We start from the raw sequence: 6143 nt of genomic DNA on the forward strand, positions 1-6143 counted from the left end.
CGGGAGCTGGGCGGGGCCGCCCGGGATTCTGGGAATGTGGAGGACTCGGCTTGGCGACTCGGCTGGCCGGCTCATCTGTGCTCGGCTCCACTCGGCCCCGCTCCGACCGGCGGCCAGCTTGGCCCGGGAGCAGGGGTCTTCGAATCATCGCTGCGGTCGCAGGGCTGAGCGACCCAGGCCCCACGTGAGACTCTCGGATACCAGCCCTCACGGCCTCCCGGGGCGCCCTGGCATTGCCTGACCGGAAACAAAACTTCCTCTCATCCGTTCTTGGAACAAGCACTAATGGAACGCCTCCTGTATACCAGGCTTGGGCTTAGCATTAATACAGAGCCTGCTAATATGCCAGGTATGGAGCGAGCATTAATGGAGTACCCGCTGTATACCAGGCATTTACCAGCCATTTATGCAGTACCTACTGTATATCAGGCATGGACCAGCTTTTCGTGTAGTGTCTACTGTGTAGCTTGCTGCAGTCCATGGGGTCGCAAAAAGCCAGACACGACTGAACAGCAACTGTGTAACTAAGGATTACCAGGCAGAAAACAGTGTGATGCCTACTGTAAGCTAGGCACACACCATGCATTAATGCAACACTTGCTGTATATCAGGCATTAGTGAGTTGCATGCTGTATTCCAGGCAGGGAGCAAGCATTAATGAAGCACCTACTGTAAACCAGGTACTGCAGGATTGATTTTTATGGGAGCATTGCCACACCCATTCATTTATGGAGGTTGGCAGCTTTCACCCTGCACCAGGGCAGAGTTGAGTTTTTGCAGCATCACTAAAATATTTACTATCTGGTATCTTCGGAAAAGAGACCTAGGATGGGGTCTAAACTCACAGTAGGTGCACAATCCATGTTTTTTTTTAGCTTATTTATTCTCATTTATTGAACATCTTCTATGTATCAGGCTAATAGGTAATTAGAAAGAAAAAAAGAATGTGAATAAATTGAAAAATAAAATAATGAGATTCAAATTAAATATGACATTGCTGTCAACAACATGGATCTGGAAATCACCCAAATGGGAAAGACATAGTTAAAGCATCAGATAGAAAAATTCACTCTTGGAATTGTTAAAAAAAAATTCATAAACAAAAATACTATAAATAAAGACACTGGCAGCTCTCACATGTTTTTTATCTGACAGGGTTTCTTTTTTTCTTAACAATATTCAGCAAACAATTGGCATTCAGTTAGGGCTACTAACTGATCAATGCAAATGAACTCCCTCAAAACTGGGTGCTACACTGCAACTGATTCTCACATGCTACCTTTTCTCTAAGGTGGCTGTGCCAGTGTGTCTCACCCTCCTATAGGTTTTTGTTTGTTTGGCTACATCAGGTCTTAGTTGCAGCAAGTGAGATGTTCAGTCTTCATCAAAACATGCAGGTTTTTTAGTTGCGGTGTGCAGGATCTTCTCCTTTTTTTTTTTTTTTTTTAATTTAGTTGAGGCATGCAAACTCTTAGTTGTAGCATATGGGATCTAGTTCCCTGACCAGGGATCAAAATCACAACCCCCTGCATTGGGAGCTCAGAACCTTAGTAACTTGAGCATCAGGGGAGTCCCTCTAGAGGTTTTTAAGGTTAGTTTCAAAAAGGGACATATTTTCACTGCCATATATGCATATTAGGATATGCCTTTTTGTAAAGTTTGTTCTTATTTGGTTTCACCCTGTAACCCCTTTAGGCTTCCCTGGAGGCTCAGGTGGTAAAGAATTCACCTGCAGTGCAGGAGACCCAGGTTTGATCCCTGGGTTGGGAAGATCCCCTGGAGAAGGGAACGGCTACCCACTCCAGTATTCTTGCCTGGGAAATCTCATGAACACAGGAACCTGGAGGGCCATCCCATTGCATATCATAATGTAATGTAAAATCGTAGCCATTTTTGATCCATGTGTTTTGAATGATGAAAAGGGGAGGGGGGAATGCCTGAAGTGGAGACCCACCTCCCAGATGGGGAACCCGAGGTACGCTTCTGCATGGTTCCCTGATGAGGACACCTGTCCCAGCTCTGACCTGGCCAGAACCCCCACTCTCTCCCCACCTGGCCCTGCCCAGATCCCGTCACACACCTTCCAAGCTGTACCTTGACACACTGGGCTCGCCTGTCTTGAGATAATGGGAGAGAGGAAGGTCAAAGTCTCCATTTATTAGTCAATTGGGACTGAGGAAAGGTTGATTCTTTGAGATGTTCATCTTGGGGGCACCCCTGCTGGACACGCAGCGAGGGTAGGGGCCCCCAGGGTACCCCCTCATCCCCGCAATAGAGGCAAGCTCCACTTGAACAAAGACCCAACAACCAGGGAACCCGAACAAAAACTTGGTTCCAGGCACCTTGGCTCCATTGTCCCCTCCTCCAGGGAAGGCAGTGGGGCCAGGCCTTCCCTGATCACACTTTCCAATGCCATCCCCACCCAGCACCACCCTGCTGGGCTCCCTAGAGCCCTTCTGCCAGGTGAAATCATCTTTTCTCTTCCTTTCCTCTCCTCTTCCCACCATACTACAGGGCATCTCTGCTTTGATCACTGCTGCTTCTAGACCCAAACCTGGTACACAGTAGGTGCTCAGTAAGTATTGAAGGGAGAAATTGTTGGGTTCTTTTCTTTCTTTTTTTTTTTGACCGCGCCATGCAGCATATGGAATCTTAGTTCCCAGACCAAGAATTGAACCCATGTCCCCTGTTCACTATCTTGCTTGTGCCGATGGTTACATGGGGGTGGACATATAACAAAACTCATCAAGATGTACATTTTAAACACAGGTGGTTCATGGCATGTAAATTACACCTTCATAAAGCTGCCAAAATAAGAGGTGTCCAAGGAGGTGGTAGCCGTAAAGTACACATGTATGCCTGCTCATTCACTCAGTTGTGTCCAACTCTTTGGGACCCTATGGACTGTGGCCTGCCAGGCTCCTCTGTCCATGGGATTCTACAGACAAGAATACTGGAGTAGGTTGCCATTTCCTCCTCCAAGGGATCTTCCTAACCCAGGGATCAAACCCATGCCTCCTACATCTCCTGCGCTGGCAGGCAGATTCTTTACCACTGTGCCACCTGGGAAGCCCTGTAAAGTACACAGTAGGTACTTAATAAGTGCTTAAGTGTTTTAAAGGATACTGAAACAGGGAGCAGAATCCACAGGGGGTGGCTTGTCATTCTCAGCCATTCACTTAGCATCTTCCTTGTGCCAGACCTGGGTGGGGACCAGGTGGGGAAAAGATGGGGAAGGGAGGCCCACAGAGGGATGGTGAGCTGGTCCCAGGGCCCAGCTGGTGGCTAATTACTAACTCTGGCTACTCCACCCAGAGGCCCAGAGAGACAAAGTCCAGGGCTGCACGCCTCGATGGCTCGGAGGCCCCATCCTTCTGTCCCCACTGCCTCCTCCCCTCCTCCATCGTTGGAAGTTGGTCTGCCATGCCCTGAGGGGTTCAATTTTATGAGGGGGTCCAGGGGCCAGGGAGCAAGGCCATTTCTTGGCACAGAGCTGAGAACAGGAGCAAAGGTGAATGGGGCCAGGCTGGGGGCACACAGGCCAGGGATCGGGGGAAATCAGAGGCTAGAGCACAGCCCTGGAATTGGGGGCAGATTCCACTGTGTTCAAGCCCCTGCCCTTCTCCAGTCCTCACAGCTGTAAATAGGGTGTTCATCACCCATGTCTCATGGACACTCAGCATCAGAGGAACCAGAAGGGGGTCGCATCATTATCCTGCCTTACACCCCAACCTGCAATCCCAGAGGGTCTCTGTTTGTCCTTTTTTCCTTTTTCTTGCCACCCAAAAAGATCAGAGTGAGGGGTTGGTGTCTGTCTGACCTGGCCTGGCCTGCAGCAAACATGCAATGAATGGTTTTTTTTCCTCTTTTTAATTTTTTACTGGAGTATAATTGCTTTAAAATATTGTGTTAGTTTCTGCGGTACAGCAAAATGAATCAGCTATATGGATATTTATATCCTCTCTTTTTGGATTTACTTCCCATTAAGGTCAACACAGAGCATTGAGTAGAATTCCCTGTGTTTTACAGTAGATACTCATAATAGGGCTTCCTCAATGGCTCAGCAGTAAAGAATCCACCTGCAATGCAGGAGACGCGGGTTCGGTCCCTGGGTCAGGAAGAAGCCCTGGAGGAGGAAATGGCAACCCACCCCAGTGTTCTTACCTGGCAAATTTCATGGGCAAAGGAGCCCGGTGCGCTAGAGTCTGTGGGGTCCCAAAGACTACGGCGTGACTGACAGGCTGAGCGCACACCCATGCTCACAGTGTCACTGGTGTGTCAGCCCCAATCTCCTGAGCCAGCTAACTCCCCTTTCCCCGCTCCGTAGCCACAGGTTTGTTCTCTACATCTGTGTCTCTACTTCTGCTTTGTAAACAAGATCATCCATACCCATTTTTTCAGATACCACACATATGTGCTAATATACAGTGTTTGCTTTTTCTCTTTCTGACTAACAATTCTCTATGGCCATCTCTAGGTCCATCTATGTCTCTACAAATGACCCCATTTTGTTCCTTTTTATGGATGAGTAATAACCATACTCAAAGGACATGAATTTGAGCAAACTCTGGGAGATAGTGAAGGACAGGGAAGCCTGGCATGCTGCAGTCAATGAGGTTGCAAAGAGTCAGACACAATTTAACAACTAAACAACAGCAACAACATTCCACTGTCTATGTGTGCGACATTCCATTGTATATGTGTACATGCATATGTATCTATGCATTTCTCTGTTGATGGACATCTAGGTTGCGTCCATGTCCTACCTAGCAATGCATGTTTACTGCACAGCTCCATAAATATTAACTTTTTCTCTAACAACAACAACAACAAAATGCATGCAGATGGTCAATAAGAATGTTAGGAAAAAGTCCAGGAAGACCTCAGTGAGATGCCACCTGCCAGAGTGGCTAAGATGGGAAAGTCTGAGCATACTAAATGCTGATGAGAAGAGGGCAACTGGGATTCTCATCCACAGTGGCTGGTGGGAGAGCAAAATGGGGCAGCCTCTGCTGAAAGCAGTGTGGTGGGTTCTCAAAAAGTTCTTAAAATCATACACCTATCAGGGGGTCTAGCCATTCCACACCTAGGTATTTACCCAACCGAAACAAAAGCATACAAAGATTTGTACACGGATGCTCACAGAAGTCTCATTTTAAGCAAGTAGGTAAGAATCAGACTGTCTGGTCTCCATTTACCACACACACACACCCCTGCAGGCTATGTGTCTTTCAAGAAGTGGCCAGCCCTCTCTGAGCTCCCATTTCTTCATCTGTTAAAACAAAGGTGATGATATGAATTTCCATGTAACCACTAAGCACATGAAAAGATGCTCTGCACATAATAGACACTCAAGTACTGTTGGTTTGTGTGAATTAAAAAAAAAAGTTCAATATCATTAGTCATCAGGGAAATGAAAATCAGAACCACAGTGGGACTCGGGGAGGACTCTGGGCTTTTACCAACAGGGAGGTGGGAGCCTGGAGGGCTACGGGCAGAGGTGGGGCGAGGTCTGACTCAGGTGCTCACGGGCGCCCTCTGCTGACTGCTTCCAGGAGGACCGACTGGAGGCAAGGGTGGGATTCGGGTACAAGATACAGGTGACCGCGCTGGTCCGGGTGAGCGATGAGGAGGGATGGACCCGGATGGAGGTAGAGCTGAAGTGTTGTCTAGTCTCCAAAGCGCAGGAGGGCGGCGACGGGCCTCACGGATAAAGTACGTGTGTGTCAGATGAGCTTCGTTCAGGTGTGAGTTACAGCCCTGAGTGCTGTGAGCTCAGTGTTAATGAATCAACAGCTTTTATTAAATAAGGTGTCTTTAAGCAGAAACACACATGGCAGAAGGCTATGTGTTGATCAGTTGACAAAAGTGCCGTGACCAGCGGCTCGCAGAAGCCTAACCCTGCATATCCCCGGGAGCAGCAATGCAGTGTTCACTAATTCAGTGTTTGCAGCACATATAGCACAAAACTTCTGTGAATAAGAAGGGACCCTACATTCACCCTGCCTCGCTCTAGAATCTAGAATCTAAAGTCTAGATCACAACCCCAAACAATTGTTCAATAAACTTCCACCACCATATACATTAAAATCAAAACTTGGGATTTCCTTGGCAGTTCAGTGGTTAAGACTGCACACTTCCAC

The sequence above is a fragment of the Dama dama genome, chromosome 9 (genome assembly GCF_033118175.1).
Source record: "Dama dama isolate Ldn47 chromosome 9, ASM3311817v1, whole genome shotgun sequence".
NCBI lineage: Eukaryota > Metazoa > Chordata > Mammalia > Artiodactyla > Cervidae > Dama > Dama dama.